The following is a 19,046-nucleotide window of genomic DNA, read 5'->3' on the forward strand; positions in this document are numbered from 1 at the left end:
CTGTGTTAAAGTGTTACGCCTTAAACTGTTTATAATATACATCCATTTATTTGTGTGCTTATGAATATACTTGTTTACAGTTTTAAAGTTCCCCATAAGAGTGTCCAGAGAGGGAACAGGCTCACCAGGGTACTCGCCCCGCGTCACAGTTGCCTGGTGTTGAGGGTCCGGTGGACCCCGGGGAAGTGTTGTCCCTGTGAGGATCGCCCAAGCTTCCCTCTGGCCCCAGGCCGCACAGGACTCCTTAGGGGGGAAGCTGGAGATGGGCCTGAGAATGGTCCACGTTCAGACAAGTGTTTAATACAGTGGTCTTGCTTGTATTGTGTTTGAGAGCACAGTCACTGGCATTTCAGAAGTTATAATCCCTATTTTTTATTCTCACAGATTCCAGCTTATTAAAACTTGAAATTTTGTAGAGGCTTTACCAGTAAAAGCATTATTAAAGATTATATTTTAAATAAAAATCTTCCAGGATGGAGGGGACTTGAAAATAATTCTCGGTGGAGTTGACTGTGCAGGACATTTCTGTCTTGCGCTGTGTGAATGGTCCGGGAGGAGAGTCCAGATGCTCTCATGCGGACAGGATAGGAACCTGTTCAGCGGGCTTGGGAAGCCTGGGGGTTTACTCGTTATCTCGTCTCTGCCACCTCTGGGTTTTTCCTGTTATTTAAGGCCCAATAATGATATATGTGTGTGTGTGTGCATTTTATGAATACATAGGCTTTGCTATGAATACGTAATTTTAAACGGGATAACTTTCATTTAGCTTTCTTTGGTCTTTTAAAATCAAGTTTTAAAAACTCAGTGGAGTCGCATGTGATACAGGAGGAGTAAGCTGCACCACACGCCCGGTTCAGCCCCTCACCAGCGCTCATCTCCCTGGAGCTAATGATGCCTTTCACATCCTTCCAGCTTCCCAGTGGAGGTGTGAGCAGAGACCCAGGTACCGACGAGGATGCAGGTAATCACACACACACACACACACGTGCAAGGCTTTCTTTTTGCAGAGTTGTGCTGCCGAGTGTAGGTGTGCACATACATGAAGGTGTGGGGTGTGTGTGCTGTGTGTGGTGTGTGCACACGAGCGTGTAGGCATGTGGCATGCACGTGTGTGTGTGCTGTGCATACACACTTGTATACAGAAGTGAGTGACTCCGGCGCACCTCCAGAGCGCGGCTGGGGTGGTGGACGTGGGCGGAGGCTCCGCGGAGGCTCGGGGGGCGCGTCCCTGAGAGGAGCGGGGAGCGTGGTGGGGAGAGTGAGACGGGGCTCGGGTCTGGGCTCCGACTCTTGTGCCGGTGGCGGTGGCGGGTCCGTGGCTGAATGTCCGGTCCCTGGCTGGGCCGCTGGGCTCCTGGCCGGTCTGCGGTTGAGCGTTGGCGCCACCTATTGGCCAGAGGCTCCTCTCCCAGAGCCAGGCAGGGCCAGGGGCCCAGGTTTGGAGGGGGAGCTGCCCTGCAATACAGGAGCATTTTAAAACCTGCTATCCACGCAGGCTTTGTTTTCTGCTTTTGTTCCGATAAAAGTTACGTATCATCACTGCAGACAATTTGGAGAAAATACGAATGTAAAAAGAGGAGGGCCATCACCCACAGGGGCACCTGCCAAATTCGACTGGAAACGTCAGTGTGTCTTCCTCAGGATCTGGTCCTAACACGTGTGAATGAGTGTGAAGGGCTTTGTCTACAGTTTGCTCTGCCTGTCAGCTAGGCCTTCCCTGGTGGCTGAGATGGCAAAGGGTCCGCCTGCCCTGCGGGAGGCCCGGGCTCCATCCCTGCGTGGGGACGATCCCCTGGAGGAGGAGAGCCTACCCACTCCAGTGTCCCTGGGCTTCCCTGGTGGCTTAGCTGGTAAAGAATCTGCCTGCAGTGTGGGAGACCTGGGTTCAATTCCCGGGTTGGGAAGATCTCCTGGAGAAGGGAAAGGCTACCCACTCCAGTATTCTGGCCTGGAGGATCCCATGGACTGTAGGGTAGCCAAGAATCGGACAGGACTGAGCGGCGTTCACTTCACTTGTTTGTCAGTTAAAAAGGAAATCTCTCACTTTGCACTGAAAATGCTACCTTTTATCCTTTTGTCCAACTCTTCTTACTTTTAGGGGAGATTCTAGCTGATGCCTGTAGAGCTGCTGAGCCAGGATCATCCTCTTCAGGCCAATCGTTGATAAGTGACTTGTAAGGACACAGATGCTGACATCGTCACATCTCTCTGCAGGAACAGGAGGAGAACGGGGCTTGGCACCTGCCCTGCGGTGGCCTGGGGCCCTGGCCATGTGGCTCCGTTGCTCACACTTGCACTGTCTGTCCCCGTGACTTGGTGGGGTTGGTGGTGGACATATCCGAGTTGACTCTGGCCACTCCAGAGCCGGCGGGAGGGCTGGAGGAGTGAGAAAGCCCAGTGGGTCAGAAGACGGCTCTCGAGGTCCGACTCGGGCCGTGGGCTTGCAGAGGGTTTTGCTGTTAAGCTGGAGATGATCCCACGATTGGACTGTTTACTTGTCACGAGTGTTCAAACCTGTGCTCCTGGCCCCTGATTTATTTATCGTCTGGACCCCAGGGCCCAGCGCCTGGGGAGGAAGGATGGGGTTTGCCTTCCTCACACCCCGCATCCTCAGCTCGCTCTGGGAGCGTGGGTCTGGCTGCCGCTGGGGTCCAGCGTCTGGGCGGGAACTGCAGGCTCGGCACAGGCCCCTTCATTCTGGACTCACAGCCAGGCTGGTTAAATCTCTGCACTCAGTTTCTCTAAAAGTGAGATCTCTCCAGTTGCCACCAGATGTCAGTAAAATCCCTCCTAAAATAAGCGTGCGGCGGGCAGGTGGATGAGAAGCCGCGGGGACGCACCAGCTGGTATCACGCTTCGCTCTATCGTCTCCCCGCCACGGCTCCTCCCGTCCTGGGGGTGCAGTTCGTGTTTTTCCCTGGCTCCCCACTCCCTGCCCTGACCTTTCGCAGCACTATTCTGGGGAGTCAACTGTGAGGGGTCGGAATAGGGCTGACCCAGAGACCAGCCAGCAGGACAGTGACTGTGGCAAGGGCTCCTGAGGCCACTCCTGGGGGGACGTGTGGCCCCAGGCTGGGGCCTCCGTGTGTTCCACCCAGGAGCAGCCGGTGGGCCTGGGTGCGGGCACCAAGGACAGGGGTGGCCGGGGCCAGGGTAACAGCTCTGGACGCCCTTCACTGTTGAGCAAACACCCTGGGGACGTCGCCGGCAACAAAAGCCCCAGAAGCGCAGGTCACCCACTGCGCCAGGCCGGCTCTTCTGCGTGCCCTTTGCACCTGGGAACAGCGGAGGTGACTGTGGCTGGCATGCTCTCGGGTTGCCCTCAGACCTTGCTGGGTCGGGTTTCAGGCACCGAGTTGGAAGCTGACGGAGGTGGGGAGTGGCGGGTGGGTGGTGATGATTCCATGTGACCCGCGCTGACGTCCTGGGGCTGATTCACCTCAGCCTGAGCTGATGTGGATGAAGGAGCATCTCGGGTCCTCAGTCCAGAGGGCTGCTTCCTCTGCCTGCTCCAGACCTTGGCTTCCTGTGCCCACATCTGCGTGACTTGAAAGCTCACACACACAACTGTCTCATGTCTTTGCTGCTTTTCCGGTGGATAGAGATGCACGCTGATGCGGACAGCCGACTCACTGGAAAAGACCCTGAGGCTGGGAAAGACGGAGGGCAGGAGGAGAAGGGGACGACGGAGGATGAGATGGGTGGATGGTATCACTGACTCAACGGACTTCAGCTTGAGTAAGCTCCGGGAGATGGTGATGGACAGGGAGGCCTGGCGTGCGGCACTCCATGGGGTCGCAGAGAGTCACTCACCACTTAGTGGCTGCACAACAGCAGCAGGGAGATTTAAGTGCTACACAATGCTTATTACAGATCCAGGCTCTCTTCTGAAAACTTGAAACAACTTTCTAAACTCTCACACTGGCACTTTATGGCTTGTTGGAGTCAGCTGAATGTTGCTGTAGAACGTTTAAGATACTTAGATTCTCAGAGGTCTTGAATATCTTGCGTGTTTCTTGTAATACTTGTCTTGGAGCACCTTTGCTTGCTGTGAGGTTACCATGGTGAACCCTAATTCAGCTTGGATGGCCCCTCAGCAGTGTGGCGATGCGTTGCTGGGGGCGGGGAGGGGTTATCCATGGGGAGCCACCGCCGTCACTTGAGGGACACTGGACAAGCGTCACAACTCATCACAGCTGCTGCTACAAGGGGATGGCATTACCCAACTGACAGTGTGGTAGGAGATTTAAATGCGATTCTGTAAGAAAAGTGCCCAGGGGGACACCTAGATGGAGCAATAAATACTAGCAACTAACTAGTGATGGCTCAGCTTTAGGAAAATGCAGGACCTAAGACCTGACTCAGGGATGTCCCTGGCTGTCCGGTGGCTAGGACTCTGAGCTCCCAATTCAGGGGGTGCGTTCCATCCCTGGTCAGAGAGCGAGATCACACACGCCACAGCTAAGGACTCGTGTGCTGTAACTGAGGCCTGGTGCGGCCAGATAGATTTTCTTCAGTTCAGTTGCTCAGTTGTGTCCGACTCTTTGCGACCCCATGGACTGCAGCACTCCAGGCTTCCCTGTCCATCACCAACTCCTGGAGCTTGCTCAAACCCATGTCCATCCAGTCAGTGATGCCATCCTCCGTCGTCCCCTTCTCCTCTCGCCTTCAGTCTTTCCCAGCATCAGGGTCTTTGCCAGTGAGTCAGCTCTTCGTATCAGGTGGCCAAAGTACTGGAGCTTCAGCTTCAGTCCTTCCAGTGAGTGTTCAGGGTTGTCCTCCTTCAGAATGGACTGGTTGGATCTTTTTGCAGTCCAAGGGACTCTCAAGAGTCTTCTCCAATGCCACAGTTCAAAAGCATCAGTTTTTTGGCGCTCAGCCTTCCTTATGGTCAAACTTTCACTCACATCCATAACATGACTACGACTGGAAAAAACCATAGCCTTGACTAGACGGACCTTTGTTGGGAAAGTGATGTCTCTGCTTTTTAATATGCTGTCTAGGTTGGTCATAACTTTCCTTCCAAGGAGTAAGCATCTTTTAATTTCATGTCACCATCTGCAGTGATTTTGGAGCCCCCAAAATAAAGTCTCACTGTTTCCATTGTCTCCCCATCTATTTATATATTTCCCCATTTATATATTTTTAAAAATCTGATTCTGACTCTTGAGTTCTCTCCAGTATTCTTGCCTGGAGAATTCCATGGACAGGGGAGCCTGGGGAAGGGGGGTGGTTACAATCCATGGGATCACCAAGAGTAGGATTTGGCTGAAAAGATGGTGATGTGGGAGGGTTTAGAGGAGGCGGGGATGACTTCTGTCCGCTGCTGGAGGCGGGGAGGCTCCAGGGGTGCAGAAGGCTGAGTGGGGTCTGAGGACCCACTAGCCCCTGGCATCCCCAGCTGCCCATTTAGCATCCAGGTCAGGCAGCTCCTGAGGCCAGGGCCTTGCTCATTGCTGCCCAGGTCCAGGAGAGCAAACTTGGGGAGATGCCCCGTTCTGTCCAGACAGGAGATGGGAGGGGGGCGTGGAGCTGCCCACCCTGATGCCCAGAGCTGCTGCCTCGAGCGCCCAGCACCCACTGTGGGGAAGCAGTGGTGGGCCCTCCCCACGGTCTCGGCTTCCCCTCTGGCAGTGGCTGCGGGACAGCTCGCTGTGGGCCGGGGCTGAGGTCTGCTCCTGATGGCTTCCAGGGGCCAGGCTGTCCCTCCCCAGGTGCCAGCCCAGTGCTCGCTCCTGTGCCCCGGCCCCTGCCCGAGGCCCAGGCAGACCTCCTACTGTGGCCCCCTACCCCCCGCTGCCAGTGCAGCCCGCAGGCCTGAGGGTGGCCTGTGTCTCAGGGAACATGGCCCCCTGCCTGGGTCCTGCGGCTGGTGGTTGGCGTCCTGGCTGAGCGAAGGGCCCAAGCACAGCCCGTAGGGTGGGGCCCAGGGGGGTCATGCGGTATTTTTTCCTGAGTCACAACGCATCACATACCACCTGCCTTCTCATGGCGCTGGAGGCTCTCCGCAAGGTCAGCTGACATGCAACAGGGAAGCTTGTCCAGTCACTCAGTCGTGTCCAGCTGTGTGGACTGTAGCTGCCAGGCTCCCCTGTCCATGGGATTCTGCAGGCCAGAGTACCGGAGTGGGGTGCCTTTCCTCCTTGAGGGGGTCTCCCTGGCCCCGGGATGGAGCCTGCATCTCTTGCGTCTCCTGTGCTGGCAGGCGGGTTCTTCACCACTGTGCCCCCTGCGAAGCAGGGATTTGTGAGTGTCTGCAGCGCCCCAGCCCCAGGACACAAAGGCCACCGTCAGGGCGAGGGCAGGAGCTCCAGGTTGGAGGGGTGAGTGTCGGACGAGGGGTGCACGGGCCGAGGGGGCCCCGGTGGGACTGCCTTCCTGTCGTCGTTTTTCCAAATCACGCCGAGTTTCTGAGCACCCGCTCTGTACTTGGGGAGACTTACCTGAGAGCAGGTTGTGCTGCCCTTCCCTTCTCTCTGTAAACCGCATTGTGATTTAGATGAACTCTGAGACTGCGTCATTTGCAGAAGGAAGCACAGTATTAATGATTCTTTTTGTGTAAAGAACGCTCATCTCCTGATAGTCCTGCTTCTGAGTTTACATTTCTGGCGCCTGGGTGTTCACTCTGATATCACAGCCTCCCCACGCCGTGCAGACATCCTCACGAAGCGCAGTGTCTTCTGTCTCTCAACGTGTAAACACACAGCGCGCGGGGACTGGAGCCAGGCGAACAATGGAGCTAGGAAGTGAGGCAGGCGCTGGCTCTCAGCTCGGGGTGCTTCTCGTTACAAGTTAAACTGTTGAAAATGATGGCTGAATAGGCACTACCTGGGATGTCGGTGAGGTAATGAGGATGAAAGGCTGCGCTTCTGCATTTCCTGGCTTCTTTGTGTTGAAATTAGTAAATGCACGATCATGGCAAAACGGTTTTCTGAATTTAATTTTCACTCCTTCTATGCCCTCTGCCTGAGAGATAAACGGAGAAGAGGTGCCTTCTTAAGAGCTTTGTTCTAAAGCTGCCTGGGCAGCTCTCGGGGCCCCGCTGCTCTGGGGAGGGATGGGGTCTGAAGACAGATGGACACGAGGTCCGGCTCAGGTTGGGGGGTGAAGGCCCAGGGCGGTCGGCGCTGGGCTGGAGGCTGAGGGCATGGAGTAGGCGCTGAGTCCACCACGAGGTGGAGCCCTGGGGGCAGGAGACTCGGGAGAGTTACAGGCAGGTGGGCGGTGAGCGGAACGGCAGGGAAAGAGGCGCCCGCCGCCAGACCCTCCCCTGAGGCCGCCTCTCTGTCGGCCAGGCCTTCCCGGGCACGTGGAGTCTGCATCAGGGTGACTCGGGTTTAAAGGACAGCAGGGTTCAGCAGCAGCAGAGTGCAGAGCCACTAACGTGCCTACTGATTTGATTGGATTGGCCAGGTTCAGGGCCCGGGTTCAGTCCCTGGCGGGGGAACTGAGATCCCACAAGCAGCGCTGCCTAGAAAAAACCACAACAGAACCCAAAACAATTGTCCGGGGTCTGACTCAGCCTGTGCTCACCTTCAGTGCCTTCAGGGGAGCGGCTCTGGCGGCTTTCGCGGGGCGGGTCACGTCCGGAAGGTGCCCGTCTGCCCCCAGCAGTGATGGCCATCAGGGACTCCAGCAAGGATTCAGTGAAACAGCACACACAGCAGTTCTAGCCCGTGGGACCCCTCCGCAGGCCGGCCGCTTTCTCAGGGCTGGGCACCCTGGCTGGAGGGGTGTCTGGCTCAGCCAGGGGCACAGGTGCGCCTGGCATTTACGGAGGCGGCTTGACCAGCAAAGGCAGCATCACAGGGAGCTGCCCCGTGGCTGGCCCTGCTCTGCAGGCCTTCTGAGCAGAGCAGAAGAATATGAGCGCGTCCTGGGGGCAGGTCCTCATCTGGGTCCCACAGGGGACTTTGTTTAGTGACCACAGCCCAGCCCTCCACCGCCTAGGCCTTTGGACTTCACGTGGGCCCTCACGGAAAGGCTGTCCTTGGTGTCATCATACCGGCTGGAGCCCAGGATGTGGGTGGGCACAGAGGTCTCTGTGCACAGGGAAGCCAAGTGCATTAAACAGGGAGGGCTTCCCGGGCGGCTCCGCGGTAAGCAATCCACCTGCCAAGGTGGGAGGCTCGGGCTTGATCCCTCGGTGGGGTAGGTCCCCTGGGGAAGGGCGTGGCAACCCACTCCAGGATTCTGGCCTGGAGAATCCCAGGGACAGAGGAGCCTGGCGGGCTACGGTCCACGGGGTCACAGAGGGTCGTGCACGACTGAGTGACTGAATGTGCTAATTGGTTCAGTTGTGCCTGACTCTTTGCGACCCCATGGACTGTGGCCTGCCAGGCTCCTCTGTCCCTGGGATTCTTCAGGCCAGAATCCTGGAGTGGGTTGCCATGCCCTCCTCCAGGGATCTTCCTGACCCAGGGATTGGCCCCGCATCCTTATATCTCCTTTACCACTAGTTGCCACCACAACAGTTAAACAGGAAACTCACCGCATGATTGCCTAGTCAAGTCCTGCAGCGTAGCCTGTGTGTAAGTTTTTGAGGAACAATGAATTTAAAAGAAAGGTCATCTACGTGTAATAGCCCCCTCCTTCCCTTCTTTCTTGCTTCCTGCTGTAGGAAAAAAGACAACTACGAGGAACTTCTTGGATTCTATGCACCTGACTCCTCAAACTTTGCGTTAATATACATTTTTCTTTATATTTAATTTCTGTGACAGACAAATTGCATGCCCTTAATTGAGTTAACACAGATTAGACCTGAAAGGAAATGAGAATGAACATCTGGGATGTTTCCTGAAAGCTTTCTTATTGCCTGGAGTGCTCGGAAAAAAATTCCTCTTCCTCAACGACACCAATTACAGACATATCAGAGTTGATACCGGCAGCGTCTTCCCAAACTGGGGGTGATCATGATGGCTTCTGATCCTATTATTTCAGAACTCAGAAGCCAAGTATTTAAAAGCAGGGCTGGTTTCAGGGAGGCACCTGGAACTAGAGGGGCAGATGGAGTCTGGTGAGCGGGAGCTGACCGATCCTAGAGGGTGACCAAGAGCCTGATGCATCTGCCTCTCAGGGGAGGCGCGGGGCTCTCAGGGGCTCTCGGCTGGGGGACACACCTCCCCTGCCCCTCCCAGCCCCTTGCTTCAGTTCTTCGTCTTGTTTGCAGATGACCCTTGCCCATCTCCAAGGTTGTGTCTGGTGCTGAGAGCCCAGGTGCCAGTCAGCAGCTGAGCCACTAAGTGAATGATTCCCTCAGAGAAGCAGGACCTGTGTCCCCAGGCCGCACCTGCTGGTCTGGGCTGCACCCGAGAAAGCTTCCTTCTGTGCCCACACTTGCGGGTCTCCAAGTGTTCAAGGGCAGGGCGCCCTCCGTCTCTTTGGGTGCCTCCCCATCTTTCTTCTGTGTTTCTGCTCCTTCACGCCCATCCCTTCATCCCGCTATGAGACACGGGTGGCTTCTTCAAGGCGCTGGTCCTCAAGTGAGGTCTGCAGGCCAGCAGGGGTAGCGGCACCGGGGACCTTAGAAATGCAGGTTGACTCCACTTAGACTCGCTGAACCTGAAGAGGGTGCGGGCGGAGCTCAGGCTCTCCAGGTGGTGCTGGAAGCTCCGGAACTGCTGGTCCGATGCACGTGGGTCAGGAGGGACCAGAAATGCCACCGTCTCAGGGTGCAGGGTGGGGCTCAGGAGGGCGCCGGGCGGCACCTGTGCATGCTCACTGTAGGACCAGCCCTTACCCATGGGAGCCCGCGTAGGACCACCCCCCATGGGAGCCTGCACACCCTCTGTGAGGGAAGCATGTTTAGCATCAGTCTCAGGAAACATGCTCTGGGAGGCCTGCTTACCGCTACCAAGGACCTCTGCTGGGCAGCCGTGGGGCCTTCCTCCACGAGGCTGGAATTACCCTTCGTCCTCATTGGAAAATTGCACTTTCCATTTTTCTGGAGGTGGCGAGGTTGAGTGGAGTCAGTGACTGTGAAGCGTGCGCCAGACCTCTGCATTCGTGAGTTAGGGGGAGAGGGGAGATGCTTCATCCCGAGAAAAGTGGGATAAATACTCCATGCAGGTTGTAAGTGGTCCCTGAGCGGATCACAGCTGTGCCCTCTCCTCGCAGGTGTAGGGGGGGGGTCTCCAAATCCCCGAGTGGAAGTTTGACCAGTGATTCCTGTGCCGTGACACACGGGTGAGGGAATCCAGGTCTCCAACAAAGGGGAAGACTCCGTCTGCTCTCCTCTGGTTCTCTAGGCGGCTCGTTGGATAAGTGGTCTCTGTGGTCTCTGTGTGGGGCTTCCCTCATAGCCCAGTTGGTAAAGAATCTGCCTGCAATGCAGGAGACCTCGGTTCAATTCCTGTGTCGGGAAGATCCGCTGGAGAAGGGATAGGCTACCCACTCCAATATTCTTGGGCTTCCCTGGTGACTCAGCTGGTGAGGAATCTGCCTGCATGTGCTCGGCAGACCCACTGCCAGTGTGGGAACAATTCCAGGGCAAGACGGGATCCATCCCAGAGTCCTGAAGGAAGTGGCAAGAAAACAAGCAAGCAAACAAACAAGAATCCGCCCGCAACGAGGGAGACCCGGGTTCCATCCCTGGCTGGGGAGGATCCCCTGGAGAAGGGAGAGGCTGCCCACCCCAGTGTTCTGGCCTGGAGAACTCCATGGGGTCGCAAAGAGTGGTCTCTGTGAATCGAGGGCACTTCAGTGGGCAGACGGGTTCCTCTCTTACCTGCCTCCTTGGCACGCACCAACCCCTCCCCACGCCCCGCTGTCTGCTGGACCATCTTCCCCACAAGCACAGTGAGAAAGCAAGACTGTAGCCACCGAGCTTCCTGATGATGGAGGCTGGTCTGGATAACAGGGACTTGGGAGCACTCTGCCAGAAAGTCGTCTTAAAGATGTTCATTGTGTTCTAATCCGTACAAGTACATGGATCCCAATCTCCTAACCTTGGATGGACATGTACACACAGCTCTATTTAAAACATGACCAACAGCATAGGGAATCCTGCTCAAACCTTTGCAACAACCCAAATGGGAAAAGAATTTGAAAAAGAAGAGATGCGTGTAATATATATATCTGAATCACTTTGCTATACCCCTGAAACCGCACTCCAGTGTAAAATAAAACCCTTCACAGACCTTGACTGCAGCATGGTGCTGGTCTTGGCAGTGCTCGGATGAGGTCTGATCCTTCATCCTAGCACCGCTTCTCAAGAGGGTCCCTGGCTCCTCGGGGAGTCCCCCCACCTTCCTCATCCTTCCCTCACCACGGGGCAGCGTTAGTCTCTGCCTTCTTCCCCGTCCCTTGGGGATTTGCTAGAATGTTGTTCACATGAGGCTCTGTGACCTGCTCCGTCTCCCCGGACACTGTCAAGCACGAGGAGAGAGGCCGAGGAGCCGGGTGTGGCGCCACGCCAGGCTGCCAGCCGTGGGAGGGTGAGCACGAGTGCCCCCGTGGGGCACGTCCCTGGCAGGACAGCCAGGCCCGGACGGAGGAGTCTCTGCTTCCTCTCCTCCTCTTCCTCGTTCCACGGGAGAGGCACCCTGGGGGTCTCTGTGCTGTGGAGCACGGAGCGGAGCGGCCACGGCTCCCTGCCCTGTGGTCCCGCTGCCCCGGGGAGGGCTGGGACCCAGGACAGCAGGCCGCCATCCCGTGCCTGGCTCACAGGAGTGCGGCTCTGCTCCCCAGGAAGAGGCGGGAGCTCAGCCCAGCAGCTGGCCCAGGTGATTTTTCTTCCATCGAAGGGACTGTCAGCACTCAGGGTCCTGGGAGAGAGTCTTTCTCCCTGTCACGGGTGAGATAAACTCCCCCCAACGCTGCGGGTGGCCAAGCTGCCAACTCCACATCTGCATTTCATAGTTACAAATCAGAGATGTTGCCAGAACGCTCTGGTTTGGTTTGGGAAGGTAAATTGTAGTCATTATACTGGGGCACAGAAAGGCATACTAAATCTGAGGAGCAACACGCTGCCAAGACTGGGGTCAGCCCTCCAGGGGTGACCGAGCGTGGTGTATTTGGAAACGGGTCTGCCTTCCTCCAGATGATGGTGCTGGATTTAACCAGCTTGCTGTTGGTAGGGAGCTACTGTTGGTAGGAGCATCTCATGGATGGGGGGAAGTGCAACACCATCTCTAAACGTCGAAGACCACAGAAGGTCCTCCAGGTCTTGCTGGGGATGCTATCGAGGGTCGCCAAGGCTTGGCCAGAGGAAGTGCAGTCTTCACGAGGGCCCCGCGGTCAGGCTGGCGGTCGATACCGGGACAAAGGAGCCCCAAGCGGGGCTTTGTCTGCTTACTGTTCAATAAAAGTGCTTTGCTGGGAGAAGACAGTGCAGACCTCAGTTTTGAGGGCTTGATATATATGGATATTAAACTCGTCATCAGAACTGAGTGCCCACCGCTTCTGTCTCCTTTGAGAGCTGGGCAGGGTAATTGGAAAGCCGCGGCGGTCCTTGTGCTGAAGCAGCATAAATCTCCGGGGGGTGACGGGCTGACAATGGGCACCCTCCTTCGCTATCAGGGTGGCCCTTGTCTGAACTATTTATTAACCGAGATGTGAATGGGCCAATGAAGGGCCAATTTATATGTAACCACAGGAGATGTATTGCGACTGCCTTAAACATCGATTTCCTTCCTGGGTTTGTTCTTGGTGGGGTATAGACGCGCAGAAGTGCAATAATGCAGGTCCGTCCTTATCAGATCTTGGATATTTCCCCAGACTGTCTGCAGCCATTAACCTTGCATATTATCTGACTTTGGTGATTAGTACTGGGCACATAAACCCGTATTGATGGCCGGTCTTGGTGGAGAATAGTCTGCTGAGTTATTGGGGGCTGGATTTTGCTGACTCTGTGATACAAACGATAGTATTATGCTGGTGCTGTGAGATCGCTCATTTGTCATTTCTAGGAGTGCGGTGTGCCATGCGGGGCTGGGCTACTAGGAGAAGCTTGTTGAGAAGCGTCAATCCCAACTCACTGCCCTGCCCAAGGCTGCGCCGGGGCAGCCACACCTGCTGACTCCGGTGAAGACGAAGCCGCTGTGCTCTCGTTTTCTCATCCTCTGCTACTGCTGTGCTCAGTCGCTCAGTTGTGTCCGACTCTTTTCGACCCCATGGACTGCAGCATGCCAGGCCTCCCTGTCCATCACCAATTCCCGGAGCTTGCTCAAACTCATGTCCGTTGAGTCAGAGATGCCATCCAACCATCTCATCCTCTGTCCTCCCCTTCTCCTCCTGCCCTCAATCTTTCCCAGCATCAGGGTCTTTTCCAGTGAGTCAGTTCTTCGCATCAGGTGGCCAAAGTATTGAAGTTTCAGCTTCAGCATCAGTCTTTTCAATGAATATTCAGGGTTGATATCCTTCAGGATTGACTATTTTGATTTCCTTGCAGTCCAAGGGACTCTCAAGAGTCTTCTCCAACACCAGTCCATGTGGATAAGAGTTCAAAGGCATCGATTCTTTGGTGCTCAGCCTTCTTTATGGTCCAACTCTCACATCCATACATGATTACTGGAAAAACCATAGCTTTGGCGATACAAATCTTCGTTGGCAAAGTAATGTCTCTGCTTTTTCATATGCTGTCTCTGTTGGCCGCAGCTCTTCTTCCAAGGAGCTCGTGTCTTTTAACGTCATGGCTGCAGTCACTGTCCACAGTGATTCTGGAGCCAAGAAAATGAAGTCTGTCATTGCTTGCATTGTTTGCCCGTCTACGGGCCATGAAGTGATGGGGCCGGAGGCCATGGTCTTAGTTTTTCGCCTCTGCTCATCCTGCTCTATCTGCTGTCTCCGCCGGGCAGACTAGTGGGGTTGCACCGTGGCCAAGCGCACTCAGACTTGGGCTTCCTGCCCCGGCGATGACACTCTGAGCGGCCGAGCCCCACATAGTCCTCCTTAGCACCCAGCAGCTTGGGTCTCCAGACCCCATAGAAAGTGGGCTCCCTGAGGTTGCTCATAGAAGGCAGCCTCGAACAGGGGCATCTCCCCTAAAAGACACAGGAGCCCACGTCCTCACAGTGTGGGGTGATGCTGAGCCCGTTTATTTCGTGTGTGTGTGCCCAGTCATGTCCGAGTCTTTGCCACCAGAAGGACTATAGCTTGCCAGGCTCCTCTCTCGGTGGGATTCTCCAGACAAGAATGCTGGAGCGGGTTGCCATTTCCTTCTCTAGGGGACCTTCCCCACCCAGAGATCAAACCCCTGCGTCCTGCGTCTCCTGTCTTGGCAGGCAGATTCTTTACCGCCAGCGCCGCCGGGGAAGCCCCTGGTCATTAGGATCAGGACCAAAGTCCCAACCTGCAAATGCCATGGGTGAAGCCAACTTGAAGTTACGGCATTTTAAAAGCTGGGAGGGGCTGGAATGGCTGTCTTGCCCCGAAAACCACGATGTCAGCACGTGGCTGGTGGGTCCACTAGACTGGCATCAGGTCTACACACTTTCAGCCCATCCCCTCCCGTCGCCGGTCATCTGGAGATGCTAAAGGCAGCAAGCTGCGTGCCTACAAGCCTTGTTCAAGGGCTGGGTTTGCCCAGACGGCCGGCTCCTCCCTGCACCATGCCCGTGAGGCCACCCGTGAACAGCAGTGCTCGGACCTGGGGCAAGTGGCCGGGCTCATACCCACAGGCAGGGAGGGAGAAAGCACCTCCATTAAGGGATATTTCATTCTAAGATATTTTCAATTGAAATAGGCATTAATTGTGCTGTATATGGCACTAATAAACTCCTAAGTATGAAAGATAGCCACACATAAATGAAATAAAATTATCTGGGCATGGTGTGACGCTTCTGAAGAAGTTAACAATGGTCATCGTTTGGTTTTTTATTTTACTAAGGTGGATTCTTAACCAGGGAAGTGCTGCATAATTCGGTATTTTAAACTTTGGCTTGGACAGCCACGCTGGGTCTCTTTTTGAAGTCAGAAGCCTTCCGTGGATTGAAATCGTGTCTCTTTAATGTCCTGGATATGGGAGCTCAGCTGAGTCGCCTTGGTTAGCCTCTCTGGTCCTCAGTTTCCTACTGACCCCGGGGAACTGAGCCCCCGGGGGTTCTGACGGCTCCAGGAGGTACCGTCGTAAGCACGGCCACGGTGTGCTGTCTGTGAAGTGAGAGGTGAGTGGCGGGCCTTCCCCTTTGCCTTCTCATTCTAGAATTCTGAGATCCAGACCACAGATGAGAGCTGGGCTAGACTGGATTCCAAGATGTTGCCCGGAGACAGCTGGAGGGAGGGGAGGACTCTGAGCTGGGTCCTCCGGGGCGGGGGGCCGGGGCTTCTGCGGTGTGAGGAGGGCCCCCGTGTCTGGGGGGTGTCCCCCGCCATGGTGGTCCTCGCATGGGAGGGGCCCGGGCCGCAGGGGAGGAGCGCCTCAGAGAGCTGCCCCGCGGCTCCGGGCGGTGGCTCAGGCAGAGGCCCGGGCCCGGGTGCTCCGCTCGGGCGCTCGGGAGCCATCTGCATCTTCAGGCGGGCCCGGGTCTCTCCTTGCAGCCTGGGAGGAAAGCTCGGGCGGTGACTTCTGACCACCTCGATGACGGAGGGACCGGTCAGGCTGCCCGCCTCTCCCGAGGCCCTCCGGCTCCTGCCCGCGAAGCAGCAGCGGGCGGGCGCGCCTTCCCCCCGGCGGGCGCGGCATCCGGGCCGGCGGGCCCTGAGCTCCCGTGCAGTTGCAGAGCCGGGCCGGGCGACGCCTCCCTGGCCTCCCAGAGGCGAGAGCCAGCCTCGCTCCACTGAGGAAGAAACGGGCCTGGGCCTCCTCAGCCTCTGCGGAGAAGCTGCCGTCCGAGCCTCCGCTTCCTCTTCCGAGCCTGGGACGGTGACGTCAGCGCCAGCCCAGAAATCCCGGCTTTCCGGCCCGCGGCTCCTCCAGCCGCCCCGCCGCCCGCGAAGTACCTGTGCGCCCCTCCGCTTGGGGAGGCCCCTGGCTTTTGCAGACGTGGGGCTTTCTGCCTGCCTCCTCCCCCTCGGTACCGGGTGAGGCGCTTGGCAACGCGCCGCCTGTTTCGGCCCAGTGGGCGCAGAGGCAGCCGCCGCTCCCCAGCCTCCGCGTCTCCCCTCCAGCAGGCACCTCGTACTCGCCTGCTCCGCGCCACGATCCGCTTGCCCAGACTCACTTAGGGTGAGAGGCTCTTTTCTGTTTGCACTTCAGTCGGTCCCCAGGAGTTGAAAATTTCTGGAAGTGCAGGAGGTGGATAGTGTTTTCCAGAAAACGCTGAAATTTTAAAGTGCTCGCCATTCACTGATTTGCTGTTTAATAGTATGTGTATCTGCACCAAACTGCTCAAGGCCGCAGGTAACGTGCAGAGGGCCCATCGCAAACGTGTGTTTCTCTGAGGGAGCCTGGTCCCTGGCCATGTGTGGCCTGGAGTTGCTCTCCCATCCTCTCCTGAACTGCAAGCTGGCTGAAGACTGGGTTTGCCCAGGGAGCCTCAGATGCACCGTCAGACCCCTGGGGGAACTCGCCCGGCTGTGTCTCCCTCCGTGAGACTCTGAGCCTGGGGCCTGCGCCGTGGTCCTGCTGCATTTCTGGGCTTTATGTTCTGGAATTGTCTTCAGTGTGGGCTTACCAGCACCAAGAACTTAATTTCCTTATGGTTGGTTGTTCTTTAGTTGCTAAGTCGTGTTTGACTCTTTGCAACCCTATTGACTGCAGCATGCCAGGCCTCCCTGTCCTTCACCATCTCCCAGAGTTTGCTGAAGTTCGTATCTATTGAGTCCTGATGCCATCCAACCATCTCGTCCTCTGTCGTCCCCTTCTCCTCCTGCCTTCTATCTTTCCCAGCATCAGGGTCTTTTCCAATGAGCTGGCTCTTCCCATCAGGTGGTCAAAGTTTTGGAGCTTCAGCTTCAGCATCAGTCCTTCCAATGAATATTCAGGGTTGATTTCCTAAAGGATCAACTGCTTTCATCTCCTTGATGTCCAAAGGACTCTCAAGACAGCATAATCCTTTGGTGCTCAGCCTTCTCTTTGGTCCAACTCTCACATCCATACATGACTGCTAGAAAAACCGTGGCTTTGACTAAATACTCAGAAGATAAAAGTTTAAGGAAAAGTTTCTTAACCGTTTCTCAGCGTACATTTCGGTTGCATTTAGTGCATCCTCAGAGCGGTGCCATCGTCGCCAGAGTGTCTCCACCCCCCAAATGGAAACCCGCTCACGTGAAACACCGACTGCCCATCCCCACCCAGGCCCTCTGCCCACCGTCCCCCTCTGTCTCGTGGCGGGACGACTCCGCCCTCTGCCCACCGTCCCCTCTGTATCTCTGGGCCGGGCAACTCCGGGTCCCTCACAGGAGTGGGATCAGGTGCCCCACCCAGGCCCTCTGCCCACCGTCCCCCTCTGTCTCGTGGCGGGATGACTCCGGGTCCCTCGCAGGAGTGGGATCAGGTGCCCACCCAGGCCCTCTGCCCACCGTCCCCCTCCGTCTCCTGGCGGGACGACTCCGGGCCCCTCACAGGAGTGGAATTGGGTGCATCCCTCCTGTTGCAACTGGGTCACCTCACTCCACACTGCCCTCACGGTTCGTCCGTGTCGTTGTGGGATGGAGGCACAGTTCCCTTCCTTCTCTTTTTTGTGGTCGCGCCAGACGGCTTTCAGGATCTCAGTTCCCTGCTTGCTGAGTCACTTCAGTCGTGTCTGATTCTTTGAGACTCCATGGACTGAAGCCCACCAGGCTCCTCCATCCATGGGGATTCTCTAGGCAAGCAGGCTAGAGTCGGTTGCCATTTCCTTCTCCAGGGGATCTTCCCGACCCAGGGACGGAACCTGCATCTCCTACGTCTCCTGCGCTGGCAGGCTGGTTCTTGCCCACTAGTGCCACCTGGGAAGGCTGACCAGGGAGTGAACGCAGACCCTCTGCAGTGACGGTGCCGAGTCCTAACCACGCGGCCACCAGGGAATCCCCTCCCTCCCCTCTCAAGGCTGAGCAGTGCTCACGGTACGGGTGGACCTCACTGGTTATCCGTCACCTGCTGGAAGATGCTGGGCTGTCTCCGGTTCTGGCTGGTGTGGATGCTGCTGCCACGAGGACCTGTTTGAGTCCCCACTGTGGGTCCTCAGAGACCACACCCATCCCTCTAGGCTTTCTCAGAGGCCGTCCTCTCGTGGGGCCAACTCTGCCACCTCCCTTTCCAGGCTCAACACAAATGTCTCCATCTTCCTGGGCCACCTGATGACAGGTGCCTGCCACCAGACCCTAGCCCGCTGCTGTACCCTTCTTATTCAGCCCCACATCTCAACCTCAGGTCTCTGAAAGACAGGATTAGGTGTGACCCAACAGACAGATATGTATTCATCAGATTAATAAAGAGAGACCCAGATGCTAGGACAACTTAGTGATGACTTGTCTTTAAATTCATTTTAACCTCTGCTCTCACCCTGTCCTTCCTCAATGTCTGTCCCTCTCTTCTCTTCAGAGCCCCGAGAACCACGACACCCTTACTCACGAGGAGTTGTTGGGGTGCCCCGTCTCCTGACCGCAGCATCTCTCTGTGGATGCTGAAAGCATTACCTGACATACAGTGGTCGGGTGAGCCAAGGGGGTGTGGCTCCAGGGGCCGAGGAGCTGGCCCTTGGAATGACGGTGATGCCTTTGTTTGGAGAAATTCCAGGCTTTTATTTTCTTACAATAGAATGTGAACCCATCCACAAAGGGAGAAACTCTGGCGAAATAAATAACGAAAACCACTTTTCCTTGACGTCTCAGGTCGTTTGACCTGACCCCGCGCCTCAGTGGTCAGCCCTTTGGCTAACTACTGATGGCACAGAGAGATTATTTTCGCAGTCTCGTGCTGATTTCCTTATTCGTCAATTTCTCGGTTTTATGTTCTCGGGTTGGCCCGGGACCCACAACAAAGGCTTGGTCCATCAGGACAAAGGCACCCAGTGGTCACTTGCCAAACCACATTCCCAGGAGAGGAGCAGTCACCGATGAGCTTCTCTGGGGACCACACCAATCAACCCAGCCTGACAGAGATGCTCGTTTGATCCCCATTCTACCCATCCGCCCGCATTCATCTGCAAATCCTGCTGTCCCACAAAAAGCAAGACGTGCAGCCC

Source organism: Ovis aries, chromosome 10, assembly GCF_016772045.2.
Source record: "Ovis aries strain OAR_USU_Benz2616 breed Rambouillet chromosome 10, ARS-UI_Ramb_v3.0, whole genome shotgun sequence".
Taxonomy (NCBI): domain Eukaryota; kingdom Metazoa; phylum Chordata; class Mammalia; order Artiodactyla; family Bovidae; genus Ovis; species Ovis aries.